This window comes from Lampris incognitus, chromosome 15, assembly GCF_029633865.1.
Source record: "Lampris incognitus isolate fLamInc1 chromosome 15, fLamInc1.hap2, whole genome shotgun sequence".
In the NCBI taxonomy this organism is placed as follows: domain Eukaryota; kingdom Metazoa; phylum Chordata; class Actinopteri; order Lampriformes; family Lampridae; genus Lampris; species Lampris incognitus.
The window spans coordinates 19,186,886-19,204,506 of NC_079225.1; the positions used below are offsets into that span (position 1 = coordinate 19,186,886).

At 46.4% G+C, this 17,621-nt stretch overlaps 7 non-coding genes and 1 pseudogene across 7 annotated transcripts; all 8 read left to right on the forward strand.

The window, feature by feature from the left end:
* The first annotated feature begins 6,947 nt into the window (after nucleotides 1-6,947).
* On the forward strand, nucleotides 6,948-7,066 carry LOC130125634 (5S ribosomal RNA). Its single transcript, XR_008811506.1, has one exon. It is a non-coding gene; the product is annotated as a 5S ribosomal RNA (ribosomal RNA).
* A 276-nt stretch (nucleotides 7,067-7,342) lies between these two features.
* Nucleotides 7,343-7,461, forward strand: LOC130125627 (5S ribosomal RNA). Its single transcript, XR_008811499.1, has one exon. It is a non-coding gene; the product is annotated as a 5S ribosomal RNA (ribosomal RNA).
* Nucleotides 7,462-7,737: 276 nt separating this feature from the next.
* LOC130125856 (5S ribosomal RNA) lies at nucleotides 7,738-7,856 on the forward strand. The gene has a single exon (XR_008811690.1). It is a non-coding gene; the product is annotated as a 5S ribosomal RNA (ribosomal RNA).
* Nucleotides 7,857-14,764: 6,908 nt separating this feature from the next.
* Nucleotides 14,765-14,883, forward strand: LOC130125628 (5S ribosomal RNA). The gene has a single exon (XR_008811500.1). It is a non-coding gene; the product is annotated as a 5S ribosomal RNA (ribosomal RNA).
* A 610-nt stretch (nucleotides 14,884-15,493) lies between these two features.
* LOC130125639 (5S ribosomal RNA) lies at nucleotides 15,494-15,612 on the forward strand. Its single transcript, XR_008811511.1, has one exon. It is a non-coding gene; the product is annotated as a 5S ribosomal RNA (ribosomal RNA).
* Nucleotides 15,613-15,888: 276 nt separating this feature from the next.
* LOC130125652 (5S ribosomal RNA) lies at nucleotides 15,889-15,997 on the forward strand (annotated as a pseudogene).
* Nucleotides 15,998-16,608: 611 nt separating this feature from the next.
* LOC130125857 (5S ribosomal RNA) lies at nucleotides 16,609-16,727 on the forward strand. Its single transcript, XR_008811691.1, has one exon. It is a non-coding gene; the product is annotated as a 5S ribosomal RNA (ribosomal RNA).
* Nucleotides 16,728-17,337: 610 nt separating this feature from the next.
* On the forward strand, nucleotides 17,338-17,456 carry LOC130125858 (5S ribosomal RNA). Its single transcript, XR_008811692.1, has one exon. It is a non-coding gene; the product is annotated as a 5S ribosomal RNA (ribosomal RNA).
* The last annotated feature ends 165 nt before the right edge of the window (nucleotides 17,457-17,621 follow it).

A 17,621-nucleotide genomic window follows, 5' to 3' on the forward strand; every position in this document is an offset into this window, starting at 1 on the left:
CTGGAACGTCGCCTTTCATGGACTTCTGCCTGCCCGCCTGCCTACCAGCCACTGAGCGAACTCCTGCTCTACCCCTGAGATCGGTTACTTCCATAAAGACTTGATTTCTTCCCTTACCTGGTTGTCCCGTCTGCTTTTGGGTTCTTTCCTGACACGTGACATATTCTTACACTTAACACTTGACTCTTTCCACAGCAAACGCAATAAGATGTCACGTAGCTGGTCATAAACGCAGAAACTGGTGAAATAAGCTGATAGCAGAAAGAAGAAGCGCGGAGGCCGAATTATATATAAAAGAGCGGCACGGTGCCGGCTCAACGGCTTACGGCCATACCACTCTGATAACTTCCGGGTTGGCGTGGTGGCGGCGGAGCGGACGAAAAAGACATTAAATCGACGGGGAAACGAGAGCAGTCTCTGAAAATCACGTTTCTAACTCCCCCCCAGCAGCTTTCTGCTGCACGGGGGAAACTTTTGTGGCTTTAGAAGCACGAAAATGGCACAGACGGCAAGGACACTCGGACCGGACAAGACTTACGACGACGGGCAGACGGACAAACAAAATGGAGGTATAGCGGCGGAAACAAAGAAGCCCCAGCAGGACGCGAATCCGACTGAGGCAGAAAGCGTGATGGAGAAGGGGGAGAGAGGAGAATTTGTGGTGGTGGAGAGTCGAGCGGAGAAACGAAAAGAGAGACGAGGTGGAGGGGCCACAGCAATGGGGTTGGTGAAAGAGACGGCGGTCGCAGCGGAAGCGGCGGGGAGGGAGGGGGAAGGGAGAGAGATGGACAGAGACCTGGTGGTTAATGTGGACGTGGAGGGAGAAGACAAAATCTCCATGATGGAGCTTCTGCGTGCGGTTGACAACACGTGTGGGAGAGTATTGGGCTGCAGGTCGAAAAGCGACAAACGATGGGAGCTCACGATGAGTAACCCGAAAGGGAAAACAAGACTGCTGGACGGCTTCAAGATTAGAAACTCCAGAGTGGTGGCATCGGAAGTTACGAGGGACACCAGGATCGTCTCCTTTTTGAACCTTCCCCTGTATGTCACAGACAATCAAATTGTTACTAAACTGGAGCAGTGGGGCGTGGAGCCGGTGTCTCCTATCAAGCGGAGGAAGTGGGCCGGGACGGACGTTTTTGACGGGACGAGATTCCTCAAAGTCCGTTTCAATGAAAATGTCTCCTCTTTACCTTACAGCACCAAATTTGAGACGCTGGAAGGGATTGAATACTTCAGAGTGCTGCACGATAACCAATCTAAAGTTTGCAGGCTGTGCCTCCAGCCCGGACACATCCTACGGGAGTGCCCGGAGTTCAAGTGCTTCAAGTGCGGGGAGATCGGACACTACGCACGAGAATGCGCAGCCATGCCTGGAGCAGATCCCAAAGAGGAGACAGAGAGGGACACCGGCGAGGGAGTGGAGGACGGGGCAGAAGAGACGGAGACAGGAGATCATCCTGATGGCATTGCGACTGATGGCGAAGCAGAGGGGCCCCAGTCAGCTGCACGCCATGAGATGGAGGAGGAGAGCGAGGTCGAGGAGGAAGAGGAGGAGAAAAGAGGAAGCGGCGGTTTGACTGCGGCCTCTGAGAGGGTGGGGAGGATGCCGACGAGCGTCTCCACTCTGGCGCACGGGTCGCTGAGGGGTCAGGCTGTAACAACATCAGGGGACAGGAGCCGCAGCAACCAGAGGGAGGGCAGTTCGGCCAGCCTTGCGTCCTTGCCTTGCGGGCAGCCGGGGCAGAGAGGGCCTCTACACGGGCAGGGGAGTGAGAGACGACAGCCGAACCCTAAGGCTTCGGAATGGGATGGAGTTAGTAAGGGGAGGGAAGAGGGAACAAGCAGAAAGGGCAAGACTAAGAGGGGTAAATAATAATGGACTGAAAAGGGTGTGCATCATGTTTTTTGTTTGGGGATTATTTTTCTCTGTCTTTCCCACTCACCATGGTCAAAATAGCATCATTCAACGTACGTGGACTACGTGACATGGACAAGTTCACTAAAGTCGTAAAAATGTGTGATGCAGAAATAATCTGTCTCCAAGAAACCCACTGGGACACTGACTGTGAAACTCAGTGCAAGAAAAGGTGGCCTGGATCCTACTTTTCAAGCCATGGGACTCAGCGGGCACGAGGAGTAAGCATCATGGTGAGTAGCCACATTGAGGCTGATGCCACTCTAATAGACAAAGACATTGGGGGGAGGTGGGTTAAAGTGGGCTTTGTTTTTGAAGACACTGTCTACAAATTACTGAACATTTATGCGCCCAACCACGAGGGGGACAGGTCTTCTTTCTTTCGAGAATTGAATATCATAGCTAAAGACTGTGACATCATAGTTGGGGATTTCAATGTCAAGATGAGCAGGCTTGACATTAGCGATAACGGTAGCTATAAACACGACTGTTCTAGAGCGGCCCTGAATCTGTTTATGGCCAAGAATAATTTCTGTGATTTATGGAGAACCAGAAATCCCATAACACGAGAGTACTCGAGAGTACAGCCACAAATGGACACTGTACGGCAAAGTCGGATTGATTTTTGTTTAGTCAAGAAACCGCAGATCGACCTTTTCGATACTGTGCGCTATTGTTTAAATTTCATTAGTGATCATGCCATCCTGCGTGTGGGAATGGGGGGTAAAAGGAGGGGGAGGGGGGGAGGCGTGTGGCACCTTAATGCTAGCCTGCTGAACAGAAGGGATTATGTTGAATGCATCTCTAAAGTGATCTCATTTGAATGTTCACAGCCTGAGTTTGGGGAAAATATCATAGAGGGGTGGGAGAAATTAAAAGTGAGAATTAAACAAAAAAGTATTCAGTTTGCGAAAAGATTGAACTTTAAAACTAGAGAAAAAGAAAGATCATTAAGAAATACAATTGCTAAATTAAATGCACAACCGGTTGTCAATGTTGAAAGGCTTGTGAATATTCAAAATGAAATAAATGAAATTGAAAGGATAAAATGTGAAGGTGCTATAGTGAGGAGCCGTGCTCAATATGCAGTAGAAGGGGAGAAAAGTACAGCTTTTTTCCTCAACTTGGAAAAAAGGAAACAAAATCAGTGTTATTTGCAAGAAATCAAAAATAAAGAAGGTAAAGTAGTGACCAATTTCGTAGACATTCTGGAAACAGTACAAACTTTTTATAGTGACTTGTTTAAAACTGAGAGTTCAGACATACAAGCTACAAATGACATATTGGAAGAGATGACTGCTAAATTAAATGATGAGGATAAATCAGCGTGTGAACAGGAAATAACTGAGGAAGATATAGAGTGTGCAATAAATCAAATGATGTCAAATAAAAGCCCAGGTAGTGATGGGTTGACGGCAAACTTCTATAAAGCTTTCTGCAACACGCTCAAACCAACACTACTGAAATTGTATAAAACAATGGGAAAAGAACAGAAGGTACCGGAGTCAATGACTCTAGGCTTGATCACTTTAATTTTTAAGAAAGGGGAGAAGAATAAACTAACAAATTATAGGCCCATTACTCTGTTGAACAATGACTACAAAATACTAATGAAAATATTGGCAAACAGAGTCAAACAAATATTACATACAATAATAGAAGCCACCCAGGCTTATAGTGTGCCAGGGAGAGAAGTCACTGACACAGTACGCACCATAAGAGATGTGGTGGAGTATTTAAAAGAGACAGATCAAGCAGGTGTCCTTCTGGCCATTGACTTCAATAAAGCCTTTGACCGAGTAGAGCATCAATTTATGTTTAATGTACTGGAGAAGGTAGGTTTTGGAGACAGATTTCTAACTTGGGTAAAATTATTATATAGCAAAGCTACAGGTAAGGTCAAATGCAACGGTGCAACCACTGATGCGTTTCCTCTGGAAAGGTCGGTCAGACAAGGCTGTCCACTATCCTCAATCCTGTACACAATAATAGCAGAGCCACTAGGAATTCTATTAAAACAAGACAAGGGTATTAGAGGTATTGAGTTACCAGGGGGAGGATCCTGTGTCGTCCAGCAATTTGCTGATGACACCACCCTAACAGTAAAGGACATGGCAAGCATAGAGAGAGCAATGGCAGTAATAAACATGTACGGTCGAGCCTCTGGCTCCCGCATAAATGTAGGTAAGTCAGAAATCATGTTCATTAACATGGCTGAGCCTCAGCAGGAGACCACACCTTTTAAAATACAAAGCAAGCATATAAAAATTCTAGGTACCTACATCGGTAAAGATGTAGTGGCAGCTCGTGATCTGTCATGGACGGAAATTATTAGTAAAATAGAAAAATGTCTAAATTATTGGAAACTGAGAGACCTAAAACTCAAAGGTAGAGTAGTGGTTCTAAACAACTTAATATTGTCAAAACTAAACTATACATTAGCAGTTATAGAACTACCCTTATGGGTATTAAACAGAATAAATGAAATTATAACCAATTTTTTGTGGAGGGCAAAAGTAAGTAAAATAGCACGAAAAACATTAATAAGTAAGTACAGAGAGGGAGGACTTCAATTAGTAGATATAGAAAGCAAAAAAAGGGCGTTCAGGATCAAAACTGTGCAAAAATATCTGTGTGACTCCACAGCCCACGGCTGGAAAAGCCTGATGGCTTACTTCATAAACAAGGTATTTCACATAGGCGATTTTGTGCTGCTGATGCAACTAAAGCGACCGATGATGGCGGGGCTTCCAGGTTTCTATAGAGAAGTCCTGTCCGCTCACGCGGAATTTCTAAAGCATATAGACTATGCATGTGACTCGGTAAACGTCATCAGAGAAATGCCAATCTTTCTAAATAAGAAAATTCAAAAGACAGGTAAGCTTCTATGTAATAATGACATGTTAACAGCAGGTTTGGTCCAGTTGAAGGACGTCATGTATGAACTGATGCCGGGTTTTCTCCCCCCCCAAGCCATATATGACAGTATAAAGGAGATAAACTATGAGGCCAAAATTACGGAGACAACAAGCTATTATAACGACTTAAAGGAAAGCATCCCAAAAGAATGGCGGACAACCATAGAGCGGAGAGTGGTACAGAACAGAGAGGGGGAGCTCCCAGCCATGTTGGTGGAGCAAGGAGGAGAGTGGAGGAGTATACACAGATTGACAAGCAAACAGATCTATGGAAAGTTTCTGGCACAGGCGTCGCAACGTCCGACCTCTCTGCCGTTCTGGGGCAAAGTTATGCCCAATTTGAATGTGGGACAAATCTGGGGACAATGGAGGGTGAGAGGGAACAGCATTGAGGCAGAAGACAACGACTACAAAATCCGACACAACAAAGTGTTCACTAACGTTATTCTGCACCAATTTGACAAGGGGGTCGGCAGGGAGTGCGACGTCTGTGGCCTGCTGCCTGAAACACTATTGCACATGTACCGCCACTGCTCGGAGCTGGCGAGCTTCTTTGAAACCCTGAAAAAGTGCTTAGTCAACAAACTGGGATTAATTTGGGACAGCGGGGATTCGTGGGATGTATTCTTTGTGTTTGGAGTGTGGGAGAAGAGCAGGGTGAAGAACGCAGCGCTGTGCAAATTCCTCTTAAGTCACGCCCGGTGGGCCGTCAAATCACGTCGGAACATTGCGCACTTTGAACGCAGAATCATCCCGGTTTGGAACATTTTCAAAAACATGGTCAAAAAACAAACACATTACAGACTGACGCACGGCGATGCGGACTTCACCCGGCTCTTCATCAGAGACAGCCATCTCCTCTCCCTCAACAGGAGGGGGGAGATTGTGTGGAACTGGTGAGGGAGGGAGGGAGGGAGGGAGGGGAGGGAAAAAGTCTGAAATGATGTGAACGGAAAATGATGATTATTGGAAGTGTAAATATAAACAAAGTTAAAGACGCGTTACGGTTTTCTTTTAACTTTCTCTGTTATGTTTTATTGAAGTTAAGGGGAGGATGGGATCATTCTGTTTAATGTGGAATGTGTGTCATTTAAAATCTCAAAGTGGTGTTTTAATGTCACTTTCTTTTAAAAACACAGTCTAAGGTTTGTTCAAAAGGGCTGATTTGTTTCATTTTCTGTTCTGATTCCAAAGCGCTGATTTAAGTTGATGATTTGGAAAGCATGGCTTTATTTTATGTATAAAGAGAGACGGATACTATCTTGTGTAAGCGAAACAAAGTGTAAAACAAATGTAACAATGTGGAATTGATGGACAATACATGCAATCAAAAATGTATTTTTGTTCCCAAAAATATATTTTCATAATAAAAGACAAAAAAAAAAAAAAAAAAAAAAAAAATAACGCCCGATCTCGTCCGATCTCGGAAGCCAAGCAGGGTCGGGCCTGGTTAGTACTTGGATGGGAGACCGCCTGGGAATACCAGGTGCTGTAAGCCTTTTATCCCCCCGCCCCAACTATGATCCACAAAGCAAACGTATAGGAAAAACCAGACATACATTTTGGTCAAAGATCACTACAAGCTACTCAATGGCCACCTCTTATGTTTTAGTCTTATTCTGTCACAGTCTCTCGCCCTTGACATCAAAGCGATCGCCCTTGACACCTGCTGACCCCCCCCCCTTCACCGCGGTACACCAGTTGGCCATCAAAGGAATCGCCGCTCTCCGTTGACATCAAAGCGATCGCCATCACCCTTAAAAAGCCTCCACTGTGAACCAGTCTGCGCTGGAACGTCGCCTTTCATGGACTTCTGCCTGCCCGCCTGCCTACCAGCCACTGAGCGAACTCCTGCTCTACCCCTGAGATCGGTTACTTCCATAAAGACTTGATTTCTTCCCTTACCTGGTTGTCCCGTCTGCTTTTGGGTTCTTTCCTGACACGTGACATATTCTTACACTTAACACTTGACTCTTTCCACAGCAAACGCAATAAGATGTCACGTAGCTGGTCATAAACGCAGAAACTGGTGAAATAAGCTGATAGCAGAAAGAAGAAGCGCGGAGGCCGAATTATATATAAAAGAGCGGCACGGTGCCGGCTCAACGGCTTACGGCCATACCACTCTGATAACGCCCGATCTCGTCCGATCTCGGAAGCAAAGCAGGGTCGGGCCTGCTTAGTACTTGGATGGGAGACCGCCTGGGAATACCAGGTGCTGTAAGCCTTTTATCCCCCCGCCCCAACTATAATCCACAAAGCAAACGTATAGGAAAAACCAGACATACATTTTGGTCAAAGATCACTACAAGCTACTCAATGGCCACCTCTTATGTTTTAGTCTTATTCTTAAACTTAACACTTGACTCTTTCCACAGCAAACGCAATAAGATGTCACGTAGCTGGTCATAAACGCAGAAACTGGTGAAATAAGCTGATCGCAGAAAGAAGAAGCGCGGAGGCCGAATTATATATAAAAGAGCGGCACGGTGCCGGCTCAACGGCTTACGGCCATACCACTCCGATAACGCCCGATCTCGTCCGATCTCGGAAGCCAAGCAGGGTCGGGCCTGGTTAGTACTTGGATGGGAGACCGCCTGGGAATACCAGGTGCTGTAAGCCTTTTATCCCCCCGCCCCAACTATAATCCACAAAGCAAACGTATAGGAAAAACCAGACATACATTTTGGTCAAAGATCACTACAAGCTACTCAATGGCCACCTCTTATGTTTTAGTCTTATTCTTAAACTTAACACTTGACTCTTTCCACAGCAAACGCAATAAGATGTCACGTAGCTGGTCATAAACGCAGAAACTGGTGAAATAAGCTGATCGCAGAAAGAAGAAGCGCGGAGGCCGAATTATATATAAAAGAGCGGCACGGTGCCGGCTCAATGGCTTACGGCCATACCACTCTGATAACGCCCGATCTCGTCCGATCTCGGAAGCCAAGCAGGGTCGGGCCTGGTTAGTACTTGGATGGGAGACCGCCTGGGAATACCAGGTGCTGTAAGCCTTTTATCCCCCCGCCCCAACTATGATCCACAAAGCAAACGTATAGGAAAAACCAGACATACATTTTGGTCAAAGATCACTACAAGCTACTCAATGGCCACCTCTTATGTTTTAGTCTTATTCTGTCACAGTCTCTCGCCCTTGACATCAAAGCGATCGCCCTTGACACCTGCTGACCCCCCCCCTTCACCGCGGTACACCAGTTGGCCATCAAAGGAATCGCCGCTCTCCCTTGACATCAAAGCGATCGCCATCACCCTTAAAAAGCCTCCACTGTGAACCAGTCTGCGCTGGAACGTCGCCTTTCATGGACTTCTGCCTGCCCGCCTGCCTACCAGCCACTGAGCGAACTCCTGCTCTACCCCTGAGATCGGTTACTTCCATAAAGACTTGATTTCTTCCCTTACCTGGTTGTCCCGTCTGCTTTTGGGTTCTTTCCTGACACGTGACATATTCTTACACTTAACACTTGACTCTTTCCACAGCAAACGCAATAAGATGTCACGTAGCTGGTCATAAACGCAGAAACTGGTGAAATAAGCTGATAGCAGAAAGAAGAAGCGCGGAGGCCGAATTATATATAAAAGAGCGGCACGGTGCCGGCTCAACGGCTTACGGCCATACCACTCTGATAACTTCCGGGTTGGCGTGGTGGCGGCGGAGCGGACGAAAAAGACATTAAATCGACGGGGAAACGAGAGCAGTCTCTGAAAATCACGTTTCTAACTCCCCCCCAGCAGCTTTCTGCTGCACGGGGGAAACTTTTGTGGCTTTAGAAGCACGAAAATGGCACAGACGGCAAGGACACTCGGACCGGACAAGACTTACGACGACGGGCAGACGGACAAACAAAATGGAGGTATAGCGGCGGAAACAAAGAAGCCCCAGCAGGACGCGAATCCGACTGAGGCAGAAAGCGTGATGGAGAAGGGGGAGAGAGGAGAATTTGTGGTGGTGGAGAGTCGAGCGGAGAAACGAAAAGAGAGACGAGGTGGAGGGGCCACAGCAATGGGGTTGGTGAAAGAGACGGCGGTCGCAGCGGAAGCGGCGGGGAGGGAGGGGGAAGGGAGAGAGATGGACAGAGACCTGGTGGTTAATGTGGACGTGGAGGGAGAAGACAAAATCTCCATGATGGAGCTTCTGCGTGCGGTTGACAACACGTGTGGGAGAGTATTGGGCTGCAGGTCGAAAAGCGACAAACGATGGGAGCTCACGATGAGTAACCCGAAAGGGAAAACAAGACTGCTGGACGGCTTCAAGATTAGAAACTCCAGAGTGGTGGCATCGGAAGTTACGAGGGACACCAGGATCGTCTCCTTTTTGAACCTTCCCCTGTATGTCACAGACAATCAAATTGTTACTAAACTGGAGCAGTGGGGCGTGGAGCCGGTGTCTCCTATCAAGCGGAGGAAGTGGGCCGGGACGGACGTTTTTGACGGGACGAGATTCCTCAAAGTCCGTTTCAATGAAAATGTCTCCTCTTTACCTTACAGCACCAAATTTGAGACGCTGGAAGGGATTGAATACTTCAGAGTGCTGCACGATAATCAATCTAAAGTTTGCAGGCTGTGCCTCCAGCCCGGACACATCCTACGGGAGTGCCCGGAGTTCAAGTGCTTCAAGTGCGGGGAGATCGGACACTACGCACGAGAATGCGCAGCCATGCCTGGAGCAGATCCCAAAGAGGAGACAGAGAGGGACACCGGCGAGGGAGTAGAGGACGGGGCAGAAGAGACGGAGACAGGAAATCATCCTGATGGCATTGCGACTGATGGCGAAGCAGAGGGGCCCCAGTCAGCTGCACGCCATGAGATGGAGGAGGAGAGCGAGGTCGAGGAGGAAGAGGAGGAGGAGGAGGAGAAAAGAGGAAGCGGCGGTTTGACTGCGGCCTCTGAGAGGGTGGGGAGGATGCCGACGAGCGTCTCCACTCTGGCGCACGGGTCGCTGAGGGGTCAGGCTGTAACAACATCAGGGGACAGGAGCCGCAGCAACCAGAGGGAGGGCAGTTCGGCCAGCCTTGCGTCCTTGCCTTGCGGGCAGCCGGGGCAGAGAGGGCCTCTACACGGGCAGGGGAGTGAGAGACGACAGCCGAACCCTAAGGCTTCGGAATGGGATGGAGTTAGTAAGGGGAGGGAAGAGGGAACAAGCAGAAAGGGCAAGACTAAGAGGGGTAAATAATAATGGACTGAAAAGGGTGTGCATCATGTTTTTTTGTTTGGGGATTATTTTTCTCTGTCTTTCCCACTCACCATGGTCAAAATAGCATCATTCAACGTACGTGGACTACGTGACATGGACAAGTTCACTAAAGTCGTAAAAATGTGTGATGCAGAAATAATCTGTCTCCAAGAAACCCACTGGGACACTGACTGTGAAACTCAGTGCAAGAAAAGGTGGCCTGGATCCTACTTTTCAAGCCATGGGACTCAGCGGGCACGAGGAGTAAGCATCATGGTGAGTAGCCACATTGAGGCTGATGCCACTCTAATAGACAAAGACATTGGGGGGAGGTGGGTTAAAGTGGGCTTTGTTTTTGAAGACACTGTCTACAAATTACTGAACATTTATGCGCCCAACCACGAGGGGGACAGGTCTTCTTTCTTTCGAGAATTGAATATCATAGCTAAAGACTGTGACGTCATAGTTGGGGATTTCAATGTCAAGATGAGCAGGCTTGACATTAGCGATAACGGTAGCTATAAACACGACTGTTCCAGAGCGGCCCTGAATCTGTTTATGGCCAAGAATAATTTCTGTGATTTATGGAGAACCAGAAATCCCATAACACGAGAGTACTCGAGAGTACAGCCACAAATGGACACTGTACGGCAAAGTCGGATTGATTTTTGTTTAGTCAAGAAACCGCAGATCGACCTTTTCGATACTGTGCGCTATTGTTTAAATTTCATTAGTGATCATGCCATCCTGCGTGTGGGAATGGGGGGTAAAAGGAGGGGGAGGGGGGGAGGCGTGTGGCACCTTAATGCTAGCCTGCTGAACAGAAGGGATTATGTTGACTGTATCTCTAAATTGATCTCATTTGAATGTTCACAGCCTGAGTTTGGGGAAAATATCATAGAGGGGTGGGAGAAATTAAAAGTGAGAATTAAACAAAAAAGTATTCAGTTTGCGAAAAGATTGAACTTTAAAACTAGAGAAAAAGAAAGATCATTAAGAAATACAATTGCTAAATTAAATGCACAACCGGTTGTCAATGTTGAAAGGCTTGTGAATATTCAAAATGAAATAAATGAAATTGAAAGGATAAAATGTGAAGGTGCTATAGTGAGGAGCCGTGCTCAATATGCAGTAGAAGGGGAGAAAAGTACAGCTTTTTTCCTCAACTTGGAAAAAAGGAAACAAAATCAGTGTTATTTGCAAGAAATCAAAAATAAAGAAGGTAAAGTAGTGACCAATTTCGTAGACATTCTGGAAACAGTACAAACTTTTTATAGTGACTTGTTTAAAACTGAGAGTTCAGACATACAAGCTACAAATGACATATTGGAAGAGATGACTGCTAAATTAAATGATGAGGATAAATCAGCGTGTGAACAGGAAATAACTGAGGAAGATATAGAGTGTGCAATAAATCAAATGATGTCAAATAAAAGCCCAGGTAGTGATGGGTTGACGGCAAACTTCTATAAAGCTTTCTGCAACACGCTCAAACCAACACTACTGAAATTGTATAAAACAATGGAAAAAGAACAGAAGGTACCGGAGTCAATGACTCTAGGCTTGATCACTTTAATTTTTAAGAAAGGGGAGAAGAATAAACTAACAAATTATAGGCCCATTACTCTGTTGAACAATGACTACAAAATACTAATGAAAATATTGGCAAACAGAGTCAAACAAATATTACATACAATAATAGAAGCCACCCAGGCTTATAGTGTGCCAGGGAGAGAAGTCACTGACACAGTACGCACCATAAGAGATGTGGTGGAGTATTTAAAAGAGACAGATCAAGCAGGTGTCCTTCTGGCCATTGACTTCAATAAAGCCTTTGACCGAGTAGAGCATCAATTTATGTTTAATGTACTGGAGAAGGTAGGTTTTGGAGACAGATTTCTAACTTGGGTAAAATTATTATATAGCAAAGCTACAGGTAAGGTCAAATGCAACGGTGCAACCACTGATGCGTTTCCTCTGGAAAGGTCGGTCAGACAAGGCTGTCCACTATCCTCAATCCTGTACACAATAATAGCAGAGCCACTAGGAATTCTATTAAAACAAGACAAGGGTATTAGAGGTATTGAGTTACCAGGGGGAGGATCCTGTGTCGTCCAGCAATTTGCTGATGACACCACCCTAACAGTAAAGGACATGGCAAGCATAGAGAGAGCAATGGCAGTAATAAACATGTACGGTCGAGCCTCTGGCTCCCGCATAAATGTAGGTAAGTCAGAAATCATGTTCATTAACATGGCTGAGCCTCAGCAGGAGACCACACCTTTTAAAATACAAAGCAAGCATATAAAAATTCTAGGTACCTACATCGGTAAAGATGTAGTGGCAGCTCGTGATCTGTCATGGACGGAAATTATTAGTAAAATAGAAAAATGTCTAAATTATTGGAAACTGAGAGACCTAAAACTCAAAGGTAGAGTAGTGGTTCTAAACAACTTAATATTGTCAAAACTAAACTATACATTAGCAGTTATAGAACTACCCTTATGGGTATTAAACAGAATAAATGAAATTATAACCAATTTTTTGTGGAGGGCAAAAGTAAGTAAAATAGCACGAAAAACATTAATAAGTAAGTACAGAGAGGGAGGACTTCAATTAGTAGATATAGAAAGCAAAAAAAGGGCGTTCAGGATCAAAACTGTGCAAAAATATCTGTGTGACTCCACAGCCCACGGCTGGAAAAGCCTGATGGCTTACTTCATAAACAAGGTATTTCACATAGGCGATTTTGTGCTGCTGATGCAACTAAAGCGACCGATGATGGCGGGGCTTCCAGGTTTCTATAGAGAAGTCCTGTCCGCTCACGCGGAATTTCTAAAGCATATAGACTATGCATGTGACTCGGTAAACGTCATCAGAGAAATGCCAATCTTTCTAAATAAGAAAATTCAAAAGACAGGTAAGCTTCTATGTAATAATGACATGTTAAGAGCAGGTTTGGTCCAGTTGAAGGACGTCATGTATGAACTGATGCCGGGTTTTCTCCCCCCCCAAGCCATATATGACAGTATAAAGGAGATAAACTATGAGGCCAAAATTACGGAGACAACAAGCTATTATAACGATTTAAAGGAAAGCATCCCAAAAGAATGGCGGACAACCATAGAGCGGAGAGTGGTACAGAACAGAGAGGGGGAGCTCCCAGCCATGTTGGTGGAGCAAGGAGGAGAGTGGAGGAGTATACACAGGTTGACAAGCAAACAGATCTATGGAAAGTTTCTGGCACAGGCGTCGCAACGACCGACCTCTCTGCCGTTCTGGGGCAAAGTTATGCCCAATTTGAATGTGGGACAAATCTGGGGACAATGGAGGGTGAGAGGGAACAGCATTGAGGCAGAAGACAACGACTACAAAATCCGACACAACAAAGTGTTCACGAACGTTATTCTGCACCAATTTGACAAGGGGGTCGGCAGGGAGTGCGACGTCTGTGGCCTGCTGCCTGAAACACTATTGCACATGTACCGCCACTGCTCGGAGCTGGCGAGCTTCTTTGAAACCCTGAAAAAGTGCTTAGTCAACAAACTGGGATTAATTTGGGACAGCGGGGATTCGTGGGATGTATTCTTTGTGTTTGGAGTGTGGGAGAAGAGCAGGGTGAAGAACGCAGCGCTGTGCAAATTCCTCTTAAGTCACGCCCGGTGGGCCGTCAAATCACGTCGGAACATTGCGCACTTTGAACGCAGAATCATCCCGGTTTGGAACATTTTCAAAAACATGGTCAAAAAACAAACACATTACAGACTGACGCACGGCGATGCGGACTTCACCCGGCTCTTCATCAGAGACAGCCATCTCCTCTCCCTCAACAGGAGGGGGGAGATTGTGTGGAACTGGTGAGGGAGGGAGGGAGGGAGGGAGGGAGGGAGGGGAGGAAAAAGTCTGAAATGATGTGAACGGAAAATGATGATTATTGGAAGTGTAAATATAAACAGAGTTAAAGACGCGTTACGGTTTTCTTTTAACTTTCTCTGTTATGTTTTATTGAAGTTAAGGGGAGGATGGGATCATTCTGTTTAATGTGGAATGTGTGTCATTTAAAATCTCAAAGTGGTGTTTTAATGTCACTTTCTTTTAAAAACACAGTCTAAGGTTTGTTCAAAAGGGCTGATTTGTTTCATTTTCTGTTCTGATTCCAAAGCGCTGATTTAAGTTGATGATTTGGAAAGCATGGCTTTATTTTATGTATAAAGAGAGACGGATACTATCTTGTGTAAGCGAAACAAAGTGTAAAACAAATGTAACAATGTGGAATTGATGGACAATACATGCAATCAAAAATGTATTTTTGTTCCCAAAAATATATTTTCATAATAAAAGACAAAAAAAAAAAAAAATAACGCCCGATCTCGTCCGATCTCGGAAGCTAAGCAGGGTCGGGCCTGGTTAGTACTTGGATGGGAGACCGCCTGGGAATACCAGGTGCTGTAAGCCTTTTATCCCCCCGCCCCAACTATAATCCACAAAGCAAACGTATAGGAAAAACCAGACATACATTTTGGTCAAAGATCACTACAAGCTACTCAATGGCCACCTCTTATGTTTTAGTCTTATTCTTAAACTTAACACTTGACTCTTTCCACAGCAAACGCAATAAGATGTCACGTAGCTGGTCATAAACGCAGAAACTGGTGAAATAAGCTGATCGCAGAAAGAAGAAGCGCGGAGGCCGAATTATATATAAAAGAGCGGCACGGTGCCGGCTCAACGGCTTACGGCCATACCACTCCGATAACGCCCGATCTCGTCCGATCTCGGAAGCCAAGCAGGGTCGGGCCTGGTTAGTACTTGGATGGGAGACCGCCTGGGAATACCAGGTGCTGTAAGCCTTTTATCCCCCCGCCCCAACTATAATCCACAAAGCAAACGTATAGGAAAAACCAGACATACATTTTGGTCAAAGATCACTACAAGCTACTCAATGGCCACCTCTTATGTTTTAGTCTTATTCTGTCACAGTCTCTCGCCCTTGACATCAAAGCGATCGCCCTTGACACCTGCTGACCCCCCCCCCTTCACCGCGGTACACCAGTTGGCCATCAAAGGAATCGCCGCTCTCCCTTGACATCAAAGCGATCGCCATCACCCTTAAAAAGCCTCCACTGTGAACCAGTCTGCGCTGGAACGTCGCCTTTCATGGACTTCTGCCTGCCCGCCTGCCTACCAGCCACTGAGCGAACTCCTGCTCTACCCCTGAGATCGGTTACTTCCATAAAGACTTGATTTCTTCCCTTACCTGGTTGTCCCGTCTGCTTTTGGGTTCTTTCCTGACACGTGACATATTCTTACACTTAACACTTGACTCTTTCCACAGCAAACGCAATAAGATGTCACGTAGCTGGTCATAAACGCAGAAACTGGTGAAATAAGCTGATAGCAGAAAGAAGAAGCGCGGAGGCCGAATTATATATAAAAGAGCGGCACGGTGCCGGCTCAACGGCTTACGACCATACCACTCTGATAACGCCCGATCTCGTCCGATCTCGGAAGCCAAGCAGGGCCGGGCCTGGTTAGTACTTGGATGGGAGACCGCCTGGGAATACCAGGTGCTGTAAGCCTTTTATCCCCCCGCCCCAACTATAATCCACAAAGCAAACGTATAGGAAAAACCAGACATACATTTTGGTCAAAGATCACTACAAGCTACTCAATGGCCACCTCTTATGTTTTAGTCTTATTCTTAAACTTAACACTTGACTCTTTCCACAGCAAACGCAATAAGATGTCACGTAGCTGGTCATAAACGCAGAAACTGGTGAAATAAGCTGATCGCAGAAAGAAGAAGCGCGGAGGCCGAATTATATATAAAAGAGCGGCACGGTGCCGGCTCAATGGCTTACGGCCATACCACTCTGATAACGCCCGATCTCGGAAGCCAAGCAGGGTCGGGCCTGGTTAGTACTTGGATGGGAGACCGCCTGGGAATACCAGGTGCTGTAAGCCTTTTATCCCCCCGCCCCAACTATGATCCACAAAGCAAACGTATAGGAAAAACCAGACATACATTTTGGTCAAAGATCACTACAAGCTACTCAATGGCCACCTCTTATGTTTTAGTCTTATTCTGTCACAGTCTCTCGCCCTTGACATCAAAGCGATCGCCCTTGACACCTGCTGACCCCCCCCCCCTTCACCGCGGTACACCAGTTGGCCATCAAAGGAATCGCCGCTCTCCGTTGACATCAAAGCGATCGCCATCACCCTTAAAAAGCCTCCACTGTGAACCAGTCTGCGCTGGAACGTCGCCTTTCATGGACTTCTGCCTGCCCGCCTGCCTACCAGCCACTGAGCGAACTCCTGCTCTACCCCTGAGATCGGTTACTTCCATAAAGACTTGATTTCTTCCCTTACCTGGTTGTCCCGTCTGCTTTTGGGTTCTTTCCTGACACGTGACATATTCTTACACTTAACACTTGACTCTTTCCACAGCAAACGCAATAAGATGTCACGTAGCTGGTCATAAACGCAGAAACTGGTGAAATAAGCTGATAGCAGAAAAAAGAAGCGCGGAGGCCGAATTATATATAAAAGAGCGGCACGGTGCCGGCTCAACGGCTTACGGCCATACCACTCTGATAACGCCCGATCTCGTCCGATCTCGGAAGCCAAGCAGGGTCGGGCCTGGTTAGTACTTGGATGGGAGACCGCCTGGGAATACCAGGTGCTGTAAGCCTTTTATCCCCCCGCCCCAACTATAATCCACAAAGCAAACGTATAGGAAAAACCAGACATACATTTTGGTCAAAGATCACTACAAGCTACTCAATGGCCACCTCTTATGTTTTAGTCTTATTCTGTCACAGTCTCTCGCCCTTGACATCAAAGCGATCGCCCTTGACACCTGCTGACCCCCCCCCCTTCATCGCGGTACACCAGTTGGCCATCAAAGGAATCGCCGCTCTCCGTTGACATCAAAGCGATCGCCATCACCCTTAAAAAGCCTCCACTGTGAACCAGTCTGCGCTGGAACGTCGCCTTTCATGGACTTCTGCCTGCCCGCCTGCCTACCAGCCACTGAGCGAACTCCTGCTCTACCCCTGAGATCGGTTACTTCCATAAAGACTTGATTTCTTCCCTTACCTGGTTGTCCCGTCTGCTTTTGGGTTCTTTCCTGACACGTGACATATTCTTACACTTAACACTTGACTCTTTCCACAGCAAACGCAATAAGATGTCACGTAGCTGGTCATAAACGCAGAAACTGGTGAAATAAGCTGATAGCAGAAAGAAGAAGCGCGGAGGCCGAATTATATATAAAAGAGCGGCACGGTGCCGGCTCAACGGCTTACGGCCATACCACTCTGATAACGCCCGATCTCGTCCGATCTCGGAAGCCAAGCAGGGTCGGGCCTGGTTAGTACTTGGATGGGAGACCGCCTGGGAATACCAGGTGCTGTAAGCCTTTTATCCCCCCGCCCCAACTATAATCCACAAAGCAAACGTATAGGAAAAACCAGACATACATTTTGGTCAAAGATCACTACAAGCTACTCAATGGCCACCTCTTATGTTTTAGTCTTATTCTTAAACTTAACACTTGACTCTTTCCACAGCAAACGCAATAAGA